The sequence below is a fragment of the Camelina sativa genome, chromosome 16 (assembly GCF_000633955.1).
Source record: "Camelina sativa cultivar DH55 chromosome 16, Cs, whole genome shotgun sequence".
Lineage (NCBI taxonomy): Eukaryota > Viridiplantae > Streptophyta > Magnoliopsida > Brassicales > Brassicaceae > Camelina > Camelina sativa.
In genome coordinates this window covers 7,371,052-7,387,794 of record NC_025700.1, presented here as the reverse complement: position 1 = coordinate 7,387,794, position 16,743 = coordinate 7,371,052, and the positions used below count along the sequence as shown (strand labels likewise).

General features: G+C 37.6%; 1 long non-coding RNA gene across 1 annotated transcript; it reads right to left on the bottom strand.

Moving 5' to 3' along the window:
- LOC104750093 lies at positions 13,557-15,694 on the bottom strand. The gene is made up of 2 exons (XR_761521.1): positions 15,292-15,694; positions 13,557-13,931 (listed from the first exon to the last, which is right to left on the bottom strand). It is a non-coding gene; the product is annotated as an uncharacterized LOC104750093 (long non-coding RNA).

The following is a 16,743-nucleotide window of genomic DNA, read 5'->3' as shown; positions in this document are numbered from 1 at the left end:
AAAAAAAAAAAAAAAAAAAAAAAAAAATTACCCGGAAGAATTCAACTGTCACAAAATCGGAATCAACAGATCGCGTTTATCTTGAACCCGCTTCAGTTAAAACAAGACTCCGCCCATAAATTGTGTTGTGGAATAAAATCAGATTAAATAAATTACTAATGCCTAATATTATTGCAATTACTAATATAAAATACTTAACTAAATATACATACTAAAATCTTTGTCAAAAAAACAAATATATACTTCAGAAAGGCTATTCATCGATTGTCATCTAAAAAATAAAAATAAAAATAAACTACATATATTTAAATCATTAGTGATCTAACCTAATGGATGGTGAGACGGAGAGGCCACCTCCATATACATGGGCCACATGGGTGGAGAGGGTAGTGGGTAGTAACGCCGGAGGGAGGTTATCACTGGAGGCAATATTGGATGATGGTTTTGTGGATGAGAGGGTGACGATGGAATTTTCTGATGGAGAAGATGGGGAGTTAGTAATAAGCATACAAAAAGAGGTGTTGGATGTGATGAATGGCCTATGGAAGTAGTGTATGATTGTGAAGGTTCAATATCGAAATATCTCTGATGTGGCAGCCATGGGGGCGATGTATGTCATGGATTGGCCGCGTCATTTATTCATGTTTCGTTTTGAGTTGGAAGATGAGTACTTAGCGGCCCTAACTGGAGGGCCATGGAAAGCTTTTGAAAGCTATCTAATGGTGCAAGTTTGGACTCCGGATTTTGATCCACTGAATGATGAGATAGTCACGACGCTGGTGTGAATCCGGGTTGCGAATATTCCTGTTAACTTTTTATCACAAATCGATTTTAATGGTGATTGATCGCGGGTTACGGATACCTATCAAGATGGATCTAACCACTCTAAATTTTGAGAGAGCTCGGTTCGCTTAAATATGCATGGAATTTAACTTGAGGAAAGCTTTAATAGGGACGGTGATCAATGGTGAGCGTTACTTTGTAGCATATGAGGGACTAAAATACCATGTGTTCCGAATGCGGGGTGTATATACAAAAGTTGGGCATTTGGTTCACTTATGTCCAAAAGTTGTACCAACTAAGGAGGTGTTTTCGGTTCCCCCAATCAGGACCGAAAGTGGGAGATCGATGTGGTGCCGATGGATGATGGTTTTACGGAGGTGCGAAAAGGGAGTTGGAAGTTAGGAGCATCGCTAAGCCGGGTTATTTTTGCGGTCGGGTCTTTGGATAAAAATATGGAAAGAAATCTCCGGGAAATCACGCGGAAAGATACGTTAATATCCATACTTCCAATAGTTTTGGTCAACTAGAGTTAGTTTGAAACTGTCTAAGTAGAAGGGAAGAAAATATTCGTCTCGAGGAGAATAAGGAGAATGTACCAAATTGGAATGTTGGGAGTAAGGTGATTCGTGCGGATCACGGGAAGAAGGCATCGACTGAGTCTGTGTTGGGTAAAGGGATGGATGGGCTGTGAGATGGATTCACAATTCAAAAGGCCTAAAACAAGAAAGGAGTGGAACTTAATGGGCCGCAGAAGCAAAGTAAGCCTAACAGGCCTACTAGAGGATTGGTTTTCGGATCAGCACGAGACGAAATTCCGGTTCTTGCGAATGGCTAAAAAGGTTGAGAGTCAAGGCGGTGTCTGTCGATAGTCCGGGTGGGATTTTCATAGTGAATGGTGGGAATGAGACGGACACACTGGGGTCACGATTTGTCGGTAAATTATTGGAAGATACATGGTCGTCAATATCATAAGCTATGATAACGAGAGATGAAGTATGTTTGGCAGGTGATTTGTCCGATGGTGGAACATATCGCATAGCTGCCTGAAGACGTTCCCCGATTGTTTGGTTTGTAGTAAGTGAAGGTATAATTAATTGTCTTCTATGGAAATTTCGGAGGGAAACTAAACCCAATTTCCACAGGTCGATTCAATATTGGTTGAAGAAGTTTAACGCATATATATGGCCTTATTTGAGACTCATGCCGGAGGGGATAAAGCTAGTCGAATCTGTCAAGGGATTGGATTTGAGAACTCGTTTAGGGTGGATGCTGAAGGAATCATCCTAAATTGTACATGTCCTTACAAAGGCTCAAAAAGAACCTAAAAGCAAATCTAAAGATTCAAAAAGCACACTGATATCATGGTTAAAAACCATAAAAACCATGATATATCATGGCTTATGGGAGAAGCTGCATAATGTGTTAAAAGGGGTGGATGGTCCTTTGATTATCAGAGGCAATTTTAATACTATAGTCAGAGTGAATGAGCGAACAGGAGGCAATGGGCACTTATCATCGGATTCCTTGGATTTTTGGGATTGGATAAATGCGGAGTCATTGATAGATACGGGCTATCGAGGTAACCAATTTACTTGGAGACGACGAAGGGTGGAGTAGAACTTCATTGCTAAGCACTTAGATCATGTGTTATGTTGCGCACAAGCGCGACTGAAATAGCAAGATGCTTCAGTCTCACACCTTCCGCTCTTAGATTCGGATCATGCGTTGCTCTATATCTAATTGAGTCCAGAGGGTGCGAGCGATCCTTCTTGCAGACATTTTATATTTGAAGCAGCTTGGTTGTGTCATCCGAGTATCAAGGAACTTTTGACGTCGTCATGGAGGAGAGATATGACAACACCGAAGGCTTCGAATGAATTACGTGTGACTTTAAATAAATGGAACATGGATGTGTTTGGTGATGTGCATAAGAGGAAGGAGGGGTTGCTTGTAGAAATTAAAGTAATCCAGGATTTTTTGGAATTTTCAAAAACCGATGAGTTATTACAAAAGGAGGAGTTCTTGCTCTAGGAGCTTGATAAGGTGTTAGAACATTGAAAAGGTTCTATGGTTTTAAAAATCCTGAGAGAAGTGGTTTACACAAGGAGACCAGAATACTAGGTTATTCCATACTTCCATGGTAATTAGGCGAAGATGAAACTGGATTGAATGTCTTAAGGATGATGGTGGTCAATGGTTGAAAAATCCGCAAGAGTTGGAGCAGCTAGCTGTTAATTACTATAAGATACTATATTCTATGGATGGTGTTGATTAGATGGTTGATAATTAAGCTACCTACAGAGGGGTTTCATACTTTATCTAGTGAGGAGATTAGGATGTTGAGTAAGCTATTTGTAGCATCAGAAGTAGTGGAAGCTTTAAAGGGTATCAGACATTTTAAAGCTCCTGGTCTAGATGGTTTTCAGCCAGTCTTTAGCAGAGATTTTGGGATGTAGTTGGTGAGTCTCAGATTCGGTTTCTCAAAAAAATTTGTGACAGGAGAACATTACATAAGCTTTAAATAATGCACTTGTTGTCTTGATCCCTATGGTCGGGCCTCTTGAGAGGATCACACAATTCAGACTTATAAGCTTATGTAATGTTCTGTTTAAAGCATTGACAAAAGTTACAGTTTTGCGTTTGAAACCGGTTATGTCCAAGCTAATAGGACCAGCACAGTCTAGATTTATACCAAGGAGATTAAGCATTGATAATATTATGGTGGTTCAGAAGGTTGTCCACTCCATGGAGCGTAAGAAGGATATAGATAGTTGGATGTTGCTTAAGCTGGACTTGGAAAAACCTTATGACCGCATACGATGGAATTATTTGAAGGATACACTTCACGCCGCAGGTTTGTCCACTACTTGGGTCTAATGGATCATGAACTCTGTGACTAGACCTTCGATAATTGTGCTATGGAATGGAGAGAAGATTGTGCCTTTCAAGCCATTAAGGAAGCTAAGACAAGGCGACCCGCTCTCTCCATACATTTTTATCTTATGTTTGGAGCCGCTCTGTCAGCTTATTGAGGTAGCTAAGCTGGATAAGAAGTGGAAGCCAATCATATTATCTCGCTGGGCTCCTCTCCTCTCACATGTTTGTTTTGCAAACGACTTGATATTATTTTCTGAAGCTTTGGTTGCGTAATGTGTAATCCGGCGAGTGTTGGAAACTTTTTATAGTGCCTTGGGTCAAAAGGTAAATCGAAGATCTTCTTCTCTAACAATGTTTCTAGGGAGTTGGGGAAATTTATTAGTGATGAGAGTGGTATCAAAGCTACGAGAGAGTTGGGAATATACCTAGGCATGCCTATTTTAAAGAAACGCTTAAATAAAGAAACCTTTAGGGAAGTTTTGGCAAGGGTTTCATCTATACTTGCATGGTTGAAGGGCAAGTTTTTGAGTTTTGCAAGCCGCATCACTCTAACAAAGTCAGTGCTTAGTTCAATAATGGTTCACACTATGAGTGTGATTTCCATGCCTTCTGCTTTGTTGGCTGAATTGGATAAAGTGTCACGTTCCTTTTTATGGGGTAGTATTGGAGTGGCAAGGAAACAACATTTGATTGCTTGGGTAAATTTTTTTACCGAAGAAGGAAGGGGCTGTTGGCATTGACAGAGCACGAGATATGAACAAGGCGTTGTTGGCAAAGGTCAAATGGCGTTTGTTGTATAATAGGGATAGTCTTGTGTTGCGAAGAAATTATAAGGTTGGTGATACACACAATATAGTCTAGTTAAAACCGAAGAGTGTGGGATCTTCCACATAGTGGAATGTAGTGTTGGGCATGATGGAGGTCATTTTGAAGGGGCATAGTTGGGTTCATGGGAATGGCAGTTAATTCAGTTCTGGAAGGATAAGTGGTTACTAAAACATCCTCTAATTGATTTTGTGGTTGATCAAATACCGCCATGAAGGAAAAATGAGCTTGCTAAAGATCTTTGGAGGGATGGGGCTGGGTTGTCAATGGGGAGGATCTCACCTTATGTTCCTGAGGAAATCTGCCTACGACTGCGCTCAGTTGTGTTGGATATTGTTATAGGGGCAAGAGATCGTCTATCTTAGGGGGAAAGACCCGATGGATACTGTTCAGTGACATCAGCATATACAGCACTTACTAAAGAGGTTGTCTTGTCTCCTAATATGGAGAAGTTCTGGTCTCGGGTTTGGGGAGTCGTGGCGCCAGAAAAAGTTCGAACCTTTCTAGGGTTAGTTGGTCACCAAGCCATAATGACTAACTCAGAAAGGTATCAGCGACACTTAGGAGACTCACCCATCTATATTGTTTGCAAGGGCGGAGTTGAGACACTTATTCACGTGTTGCAGGTCTGCTCAACGATGACAGGTTAATGGCAGCATTTGGTACCACCTGTGAAGAGGGGTCGATTTTTTTGCATCTTCTCTCCTTGAGTGGGTTTATGAGAATCTAGGAGGGGATTCAAGGGTAGGGAGGTACTTATGGTCAACTCTGTTTGGTATGGCACTATGGTGGGGGTGGAAGTTGCGTTGTGGTAATGTTTTCGGAGCAATGGCAAGTGTCGTGATCGAGATAAATTTGTTAATAACCTAGCAAAGGAAGTTGGGGCAGCGGTTGTAGCTCCGGCCAGTTTGCAGGTTTGTCCGGTGAGAGTAGAGCGACTATTAGCCTGGATTGTCACATTTGGATGGCGGGATGAAGATGAATATGGAAGGAGCTTCCCACGGAAATCCTTGAATGGCTACAACGGGGGAGTACTATGGGATGCCACATGGGGTTGGCAAGGCGGTTTTACTCTATAGATAGGAGGCATATACTCAGCTCCCTTGGCAGAGGTGTGGGTGGTTTATTATGGTTTATGCACTTAGGAGAAACGTGTGAGAAGGATGGAGTTGGAGGTTGATTCACAAGTTGTGGTTGGTTTTCTTAACACAGGGCTAGTGACACTCATCACTTGTCGTTCCTGGTGAATTTGTCTCATGGCTTTATTTCTAAGGACTGGAATGTTCGGGTTTCTCATGTGTATAGGGAGGCTAATCGTCTTACTGACGTATTAGCAAACTATGTGTTTGCTTTGGATTTAGGTTTTCATGTTTTTGAAGTTGTGTCAAGTTGTATTGCTTCGTTATTGTTGGATGATATGTGTGGTACTACGGTTTTGCGTAGTGTGTGCTTTTAAGTACTTTTAATAATATAGGTGAGACATTGTTCCTTTGTTTCCTACCAAAAAAAAAGAAAGACAGAAGCTGACAGGTAAAAATGGAGATGGAGAGATGTAGAACAAAAACCGAATAACTGATCGATTATAGTCTGCCGAACTAAATTGAATCATAAACTAAAATCTCTTGACAAGTTTGCTAATCGGTTCACTCCTTCAAAGAATGCTGCCACTGGGATGTCAGGTAAAACTTTGATAACCAAAAAAGTTGATTCTTTAGGTTATTCCAAACATCCAGAGCTAGTTGCATCTCTCTAGATTTGTTGAGCTATTCTTTTATGATTTCTCGATATATTAGCACTTTCTCTTTCTTGAACTTATGTCTCAAAAACTTATTCATTATTTTGAGAACCATCTAACAGATAGTATTATCTTCCAATGTAAGGCTACACAAGCCAACACTAGTTATGTTTGTGGTTTAAAAGGAAACAAAAGAGCGGATTTAATATCACAAATTTTGCCTTAAAAACTCCACAAAAAAAATTCAATCATGTTTCGTAAAGATGCATGACGATGATCGAAGAAATCCAATAAATGCCCGGCAAGATTCAAAGGGAGACGTAACAACATTAATGATAGTGTAAATTCTTATAAGTATTAATTATGTGTATGATAGACTTCGAGTATGTATGATCATAAAGTAGACAACACAAAGCTGTCACACTCGAGTCTGTATCAGCACAAAAATACAAAGAACAAAGCTGTCATACTCTTGAGCAATAAGACCGTTGGTGATAGTACGAAGAAGACAACGACGATGTGCTCAGATAAGAACAAATTTGGTCCTCTGCAAGGTTTACCTGATGACTCGCCATTTACAGTTGTTAGCTAAGGATAAGACATCTCTATCCTTATTCTAGATTGTTCCAAAGATGTGTATATAACAAACTTGTAAAACCCAATTCATCAGTCAAGTAAATATTTGGAATCAACCTTTGTATTACTTGACTGATGAATTGAAACACTATTTTTGCGGCACAATTTGATTCCAAATATTATCAGATCAGTGTTTTATAGCTCAACTTTAAAACTATAAACAGACCCATTTAAATCCCTATACATAAACCTCAGTTACACAACAGATCAATCACAACCTAAACAACAATTCAGCTTATAATCATTGGTGAATGAGACTTTCCGATTTCAAAGAAAAACATGTCGATTACATGTAGCAGAGCCGTCGTTTGAAAGACATACTGATGTTTACTTTCCACTAAAGAATTTTGTTCAGGTGTTTATAGAAATGAGAGGTAAGAAACAAAGCTATCACTACAAAAAAAAACCAACAAACTTTATGTTTTAAGCATTATCATCACAAGAACTAGACAAGATAATATACACACTCTGTTACGAGAAAATTTTCAAGACTTTCGACAATCATATCGTGTGTATCCATATGTGTTTCTCAAGCTATCTCAGCTTATTCAAGATACGACGCATTTGAAAGATACAAAATTCATCTATATTGAAGAAATGGTTGCCACCTTTCTTATCACTATCCGCAAAAATTCAAGATATGGTCACACTAAAGATACAAGTCCTATTTTTCTTTTAGAACTGCTTGGGAGAAATTGATGGTACACACATACCTGCTATGGTATATAACAGTGACGCTCCAGGCCACTGTAATTGAAAAGGAGTAATATCACGAAATGTATTGGTTGTTTGCAACTTTGATAAGAATTTATATATGATTTTAGTGGATGAGAGGGTTCAACTCACGATTCAAAAGTATTATATGAATCTTAACAAATACTAATAGATTTTTGATTCGAAAAGGTAAGTTTGTATAGTATCTGATAAGCTATTAATTTTTTATATCACATACATGATAAGCTAATAATTACACATGTTAAATTTTTTCTCCGGAAAATTTTATTTAGCGATTGTGAATATACGAATAAACGCAATTTTTTGGCTACTTCTTTTGGATATATGTTGGATTCACACACTTAAATATTTATTTATTTTGAGGGTTTAAACTTTCAAGAACGAAAATACAAGACAAAAATATGTATGTATGCATTATGTAGAAAGTATGGTAATGTTATATTGATCTTATAAAAGGATTGGATCCTCCTTTTTTTACTCTACAACGATGTAAATTTATACCCAGTAATCAGTTTCCTAATAAATGTATTAATCATCCTATGATACGTTTGTTTCGCTCCTATATGAAGCTTTTGTGTTGACTGAGTTTTATAAGTTGTTCGAACATGTCATGAGATTGCTATTAAACCAGGATCTCATACAACTATTGTGATATAAAAGACAAAGAGATAGAATCATCATAGATGTCTTATAGATGATGTGACAGTTCACGTGAAGACAATAAGCAGAACTGAAAAAGATGTTGAGACACTACTTGACACAATTGCGGGAAGAACATATGCGAAGTTCTGAAGTAGTACATGAAGCCAAACTGTTTGACTACTTTGAAGAGTTGAAATACAGAAGTTTGAGGACGACTTGGACAAGCTAAGAGGGTTAGATTCAACAAAAATGGTATCAACTTTCTGAAGCAGTTCTTGTACTAGTTCCGAGAATAATATAGGAACTAGTACAAGAATATGAGTTGATGAGTTTGAGTGTAGGAGCTTGGGGCCAACTTAGACAAGCCAAGTGCGGCTGCTGATCTAGATGAACATCTTGAATGGAAGATTCAAGATGGGAACATGAAGAGAAATTCCTTGTCCATGAAGAAAAAGGAAATTTCTCAATTCCTATTTGTTGTATTATAGAAAAATTCCTTCTCGTGTAGAATAGGAAAATTGTAAACTCTAGGGTTGAGCAGTTGAAAGAAATACCACATGGCGTTTCATGAAGACTTGCACGCCTTATTAAGGTATACATAAGTGATCCACACAAGGTGTATGACTGCGCTCCATCCATAAGATAAAGAGATCTTTTGATGGTTTATTCATCTAGGAAGGAATGATAAACATAGTAGTGCTTGATATCATAAGCAATTGTAATTGCAATTTGATTGTGTGAGATTGACTGGACTTTGACTTGAGAGAGTTGGGCCTTTGTTGTGTCAAGGCCCACTGTATTATCTTCTACACCCTCCCTCAAACTTGGCGTGGAAGGCTTTGTAGAAGTTGACACTCCTAGTTTGCAACGAAGATCAGTGAAGGATGGTCGAGGCAGTGGCTTGGTGAAGACGTCAGCAAGCTGGAGATGAGCTGGGATATGGTGTGTTTCAATGAGACCAAATGCTATTCTCTCTCGTATGTAGTGAAAATTCTAGTCAAAGGATTGACTGAGAGATAAACTGCAAACAGGTTGTCACAGAACACCTTTGTTGGTTGATTCTGTGAAACGCCTATGTCACGAAGCAGAGATGCGATCCAAGTAAGTTCTTTAGAGACAATGGACAAAGCCCTATACTCTCTTCAGTAGACGAGTTAGAGACAGTAGACTGTCTTTTGGCAGACCATGAAACCTAATAGGATGTAGAATCCACCAGTCGAGCACCTTGTCTCATTGCATCCTGCATAATCACTGTCACAAAATGCAGACAGAACCGGATTGTTATGTTTCCTGATTGGAAGGCCCATGGTAAATAATCCCTTGACATATCTGAGGATCCTCTTGAAGAGATTGAAGTCTGCATATGTAGGAGCATGCATCCTTTGGCAGATAAAATTAACCGCATATTGAAGATCAGGTCTAGTGATGGTTGGGTACTGCAAGTTGCCCGCGAGACTTTGGTAGTATGTTGGTTCGGAGAATGGTGGTGAATTCAAGTTGTCAAGCTGTTGAGGAAGTGGTGTTGGCATGGGATTGCAGTCAGACATGCCAGCCTGATGGTGTATATCGGAGGCATAAGCTGTTTGATGGAGAAACATACCATTTTCATGTGACTCAATCTCTTTTCCAAGAAAGTAGTGTGGGGGACCAAGGTCTTTCATTGAAAATTGAGTATTAAAAGCTGATCCATAAGTAATTGACAACTTCCTGTGAGTATAATATCATCCACATAGAGTAGCAGAATCAATACCTCCTCTCCTTGATGACATACGAACAAAGATGGATCCGCCGTGCTACATTCAAAGCCAAAATCAAGCAGAAAATTTTTGAATGTGTCAAACCAAGCTCTTGGGGACTGTTTTAGTCCGTACAGAGTCTTGCTAAGTTTACAAACAGGATCAGGTTTCTCTGGATCCACAAATCCTGAGGGTTGAAACATGTAGACCGGTTCTTGCAACTCGCCATGGAGGAAGGCGTTTGATACATCAAGCTGCTTCAGAGACCAACCATGTGCCCCTGTTGTGTCGAGGACAAGACGTATGGTTGCCATTCTTACCACTGGACTGAATGTTTCCAGGTAATCAACACCCTCCTCATGATCAAAGCCTTTTGCCACGAGTCGAGCTTTCAACTTATCGAGTGTCCCGTCTGGCTTGAGTTTGGTTATGAATACCCATTTTGAAGATAAAATGTTCATTTCCTTAGTTGGTTCAACAAGTAACCAAGTGTGTAGCATGTGAATTCTGCCTATTTCCTCCATAACAGCTCCATTCCACCATGGATGCTTCATAGCAGAGACAATACTCTTTGGCTCATTGTTAGTGTCGAATTTGGAAGCAATGAGCGCATACCTAAGGTTCGTCTTATGAATCCTAGCTTTTGATCTCGTGGTCATTTAATGAACATTTTCAACTAATGCAGGGATATCATTATCTTCTTCGTCATCGTCTGCTGCAGTATCTTCAGCAGTGTCAGAATTAGACTCAGGGATATGCTCATTGTTTGTCTCTACATCGTTTGTGGTTGTCATTTCTGTTGCATGTAGTGTGACTACAATAGTATACTTTTGTAGTAGTTGAACTGGACGAGATAACACTGTATTAGGAGGCATGAGACTATGTTGCCAAGCTTGTAGCAGAGGAGTTTGATATTGAGTGAGGAGATGACCAAACTTTTCCTTGAATGGAAATGTACACTCGTCAAAAATGACGTGTCTGGAGATATAAACTTTTCCATTAGGTGGGTACATACGCCTGTAATCTTTGTAGTTGTTATTATAACCAAGGAAGACACATTGGAGAGAGAGAGGATCAAACTTGTGATGTATCAGTGGCCTCAGACAGGGATACCAAGCCGATCCAAACACTCGTAATGCAGAGTAATCGGCTTTCTTATGCAGCAGGGATTCATGAGCCCTTACATTCTTCAAAACAGTAGAGGGAAGGAGATTGATGATGTATTTAGCCGTCTAGAAAGCTTCTACCCAATACTTCATAGTGTTTGGCTATGAAACATCATAGACAGACTAAGTTCCACCAAATGTCTATGCTTCCTTTCTGCAACACCATTTTGTTGTGGAGTATAGGAGCACGATATTTGGTGATGAATGTCATGGTCTTGAAAGTGCTTCTTTAGGAAATAGCTTGTAAACTCTCCTCCTCCATCACTTTGAAATATCTTTATTTTTGTGTTCAGTTGATTTTCGACCAGTTTTTGAAATGCAACAAACACAGAAGCAAATTCTGATTTCAGACGCAATGGAAAGAACCAATAATATCTTGAATTGTCATCAACAAAACCTGCATAATATTTGAATCCTTGATTTGATACAACTGGTGATGGCCCCCAAAGATCACAGTGAACTCTCTCTACGGGTTGTAAAGCTCTAGAATCAGAAGAAAAAAATTGTAACTTATTGCTCTTTCCCATTTGGCAAGGCTCACAAATGGAAGAGGTTCTGCTCTTATTCACTTCAATCTCCTTGCTGGTTTGAAGATGCTGCAAAATTCTTGAGTTTGCATGTCCTAATTGATGATGCCAAGTATCCATGGTTGCTGCACATTGGCGGTTTGAATAGAACGCAACAAATTCTTGATTTTGCACCACATATAATCCTTTTCTACGAGGACCCTTTGACACCACTTTCTGAGTGGTTAAATCAAATTATATATACAGAATCAGAATCAAAGAACACTCCACAAGGATAATCATCACATAAATTCGATACTGATAGGAGTTTCCTTTGGATATCAGGACAAACTAAAACTTCATTAAGAGGAATAGTACCTTTAGAAGAGGAAATGGTGGTGGATCCAACATGAGTAATCGGTAAGTAGGCGCCATCTCCGACCATCACAGCATCAGTTCCTTCATAGGTTATAGCATCTTGTAGTCCTGAGGTTGTGCTTGTTACATGAGCCGTAGCAATGGAGTCAGGATGTCATTCCCTTCCACTCTCATCAGACACTCAAATTGATGCAAATGCTTGGTTTGGAGCATCACTTTGATAGTTATTATCAAAGCGATTATAGCACTTGATGGTCGTGTGACCAGTACGACCACATATCTGACAGATTGGTCTCTCCCCTTGATTTGCAGAGGTGGATTGATTCTGAGTAAAGCCACGGCCTCGTGTGGTGTAACCACCTCCACGACCTCTTGAGTTAGGCTGAAACTGAGGAGCACCTGAGTTCGTCCTTTCATTCACAAAGGCGAGGTGAGGAGTGACAGATGGAGACTCATCGTACGACTGCAGCTTGGTATCAAATCCTTGCACCTCTGACACAACATAATTCAAGGTAGGAGTGGGTAGCTTGCTGAGGGAGCTTTGAATAACGGTTGTTATTATTAGATTGTGGCCTTCCAACTCAAAACCAATTGGTAATGAATGGAGAGGCCCATATCTTATATATACCACTTAAAATCCTACTCAACTTCCAATGTGGGATATTGTATCTCTAATACGCCCCCTCGAGATGATGGTTATTCTAAGCATCAATCTTGGTATGTTCGGGCATGAATCGGTGGGCCTACTATTGGACCGAGCCGATTGTGGATTGTGTTGAGCATGTGCGGACCAGGCTCTAATACCGTATTAGATTGTGGGCTTCCAACTCAAAACCAATTGGCAATGAATGGAAAGGCCCATATCTTATATATACCACTTAAGATCCTACTCAACTTCCAATGTGGGATATTGTATCCCTAATAGTTATAGGATCGTCCTCTCTCCCCCCAACCCATTGAGAAAGCCGATGATCTTCATGGACTCATCAATAGGCTTGCCAATGGAGCTCAGAGAGTCACAAATAGTCTTAAACTCTCTACAGTAAACAGAGAAAAACTTATCCTTTTTTAACAGAAGTTGCAGACTGCAACGTAAGGAGAACTCTCTAGCAACGCTACTCTTGTTGAAGTTTTCGGCAAGGGACAACCAGATCTCACGAGAGGTTGTCAAGTTGTGGACATGACCAAGCACCTCTTCAGACAAAGTACCAAACAGTCAAGATCAGACAAGCTGATCAGTACAAAACCATGACTCATATTGAGGGTTAGAAACCTCATTGGAGACTTCACCATTGACGATGAGGTGAGTTTGAGCAGGTGGATTGACAGCACCATTGACAAAGCCGATAAGCTTTTGACTGGACAAAAGAGACTCGAACTGGGTTTTCCATAAGAGATAGTTGGAATCGGTCAGCTTGAGTGTGATAGAACTTGTAAAATGAACGTTATCTGGGAATGGATAAGAATTCGCCATTGATAGACCTGTTAGGTTTTATCCGGCTTTGATACCATGAACGAACAGAGAAGACAAAGTGGATTTGTGAAAAATATCTTGTATTTACTTTACTGATGAATTGGGTTTTTACAAGTTTGTTATATACACATCTTTGGCACAATCTAGAATAAGAATAAAGATAACTTATCCTTAGCTCACAGCTGTATATGGCGAGTCATCAGGTAAACCTTGCAGAGGACCAGGTAAACCTTGCAGAGGACCAAACTTGTTCTTATCTGAGCACGTCGTCGTCGTCTTTTTCGTACTGTCGTCAACGGTCTTACTGCTCAAGAGTGTGACAGCTTTGTTCTTTGTCTGTTTCTGCTGAGTTTGATTGTGTGAGATTGACTGGACTTGGACTTGAGAGAGTTGGGCCTTTGTTGTGTCAAGGCCCACTGAATTATCTTCTACAAATCGCTGGACTCACGCAACAAACAAAATCGAAAACAAATATGATCAAATGTTATTATACATTTTTTGATTGAAATATTGAATAATATGATTATTAATTTGGACATTTTTAAGAAAACACTATTTTTAAAAGAAATTTGAAAATTACTTTTAACATTACTATTACTTGAAAGCTATACATTTTAAAACGAAAATGGACAAAAATACCCGTTTATTTATTAAGCATTATTTAAATAATCAAATAAAATAATAAAAATATTTTTACCTAATTAATTATTTAATTAATATATTATTAAGAAAATGTATTTATTGTATTTAAAATAATAAATATTTAAAATTTGAATTTATTCAAAAATGAGTATTTTAAGATTCTATAATTTAAATACAATAAATTAGCCAAATCTCTACATTCGTAGAGAGCGAGACTCGATTCCGAATGTGATGGTGTCATGTGCATTAACGACTTACCATTGACCATTCCACTAAAATCACTTCACCTTGACTTATTTTTTTATACATCAATTTATATTTGTATTCTGTAGATTTGTTTATTCCTAGTAAACTTATTAAATTCTACTTTGATATATTAATAAGGTTGATATTTCGAACTGTTGACTCAAATTTAACTTTAGTCGACTTATTTTATTTTCTATCGACTTATATTTTGTTTGATTGTTTAGTTTCTATAGTCGATTTTTGATATTGTTAACTTATTAGTTTTGTTTGTTGATTTATTTTCTCCGGTTATCAACTCCGCTAGCACAACCTCGAAGCTGTAAACATCACTTTTGTCTTTGAACTGGCTAGACTGTACCTGAAACTACCGTTTTCAAGTGGGTATGATCCACTGTTACCGATCTTGAAGTTCCAAAATCAGATACCTAATTAAATCAGAAGCTAACTACAATAGAAACGTGTGATCAGATGCAGATCGATCAAGACATTAATCAAAATCAGCCGCCAGAACTCAGCGGAACACTCAGTGAGTGTCCCATGCTCATTAAGCTTGGAAACCCTACTACTCACAAACTGAATATGCACATCAGACGCTGTGAAGGAACGAATGGACTCAAGCTTCTAACCCAATGGACTCAAGCTTCTAACCGAATGGACTCACGTTTCTATTTTGTGATCTGCATCTGATCACAAAATAAAACAATATGCTTTTAAATTTTGCAATCATGTGTAAAAGAACACAGACAAACCCAAATCTTTTTTGCTTCTTCCTAATCGAACAATAAAAAGACAACTTCCAACAAAAATATGCATCATATCAGAACACATGCAAGCAAGAACTCTAATTTTCCAACAAATATCAAAGAATCCTAATTTATGATCAAAAATCAAACAACCCTAATTCGTTTACCTAATCGTGAAATCTCCTCCGCTACGCATCACCTCCGCCGAAATCTCCTCCGCTACGCATCGCCTCTGACCCCAACCTCCTCTGATTCCATATTCTTCGATTCCATTTCCTTCCTTTTTCGATTCGGGACTTTTATTGCAAGAAAAAGAGAGAGAAACAGAGAGAAAAATAAAGAAAAAATCTAGCAGGAAACAAAATAATTTCACTTCCATTTCCTTCCTTTTTCCTCTTCTATTAATTTCATTGGCCAACATAAACGTGACATGTAGGGTCTCTTATTCCAAATTTGAGTATACTATATAAGAGGCTCTCTTATATTTTTTCTTTTATCTGATTTATTTTTTTTCTTAAGAAACATTTAAAATCTCTCTAAAAACCTCCCATTAGAGAAGGTCTAGCATTTCAAAACGAAACGTTCGCAAGTTGTTAGAGCATGATTATCGATTATATAGTCACTTAGATGTCAAATAATTTTTTAATTGAATTTGATTATTTAATTATTGTTTAGTTTATGCAACAATAAAATGAAAACAGGTGTAGATTCATTGTCTTGATATTTCTGGAGTGTCTACACTTTTTCTTATTTTATTTTTTTGTTTTTAATTGTTCTGACCTTCTGTTTAATATGTGCGATAATCAGCTCTTATGTTACATCCGATAAGATATGTCATATAACAGCACTCGTGTCTGTCTCACTCTCACCAACTATGGATAATGCACACTGAATAACTGACCTATTTGATTTACAATATCGACTTATATTTTGTTTGATTGTTTTTTATATATTGTCGATTTTTGATATTGATTTATTTGTTTTGTTTGTTAATTTATAACTTTTTTCATTGATTTGTTTAGTATTAGTAGACTTATTTCATTTTAGGTTGACATATGATATATTCGAATTTGTTTAAAATAAAAAGTATATTGAAATATAATTATAATATTTAAAGTTTCAATTAAAGGAAAATTTTGAAAATTATGTAGTGAATTATATATATTTAAAGTACTTAATTTAAAATATATAAATAAATTAAATTTTACAAAGACAACTCAAATTTAAATCATTTTATTATATGGCTGAAATTCGTAATTATTTAATTTATTAGTTTGTAATTATATATTTAAATATGTTTGTAACGAATTTAAAACGAATTTTTATATATTTAAATTAATATTAATCTAAAATTTTTACTAAACTTAAATCCAGAACAATAAATTCTAGTTTCTCTTATTTTTAAATTTAGTTATTGATTAATATTATCCATAACAAATTAATTCTTCATTATCTAAACTTTTTTTATGAGTACCTTATTATAAAAAAAATATTTGTTAAATAAATCCATTTTATTTTTTCGTTTTTGTGACCTATATTTTTTCTTGGATTTGTTTGGTCTTAATAGACTTATTTCATTTTACGTTGATTTATTAATTTTTTTGACTTTTTGAACTGTC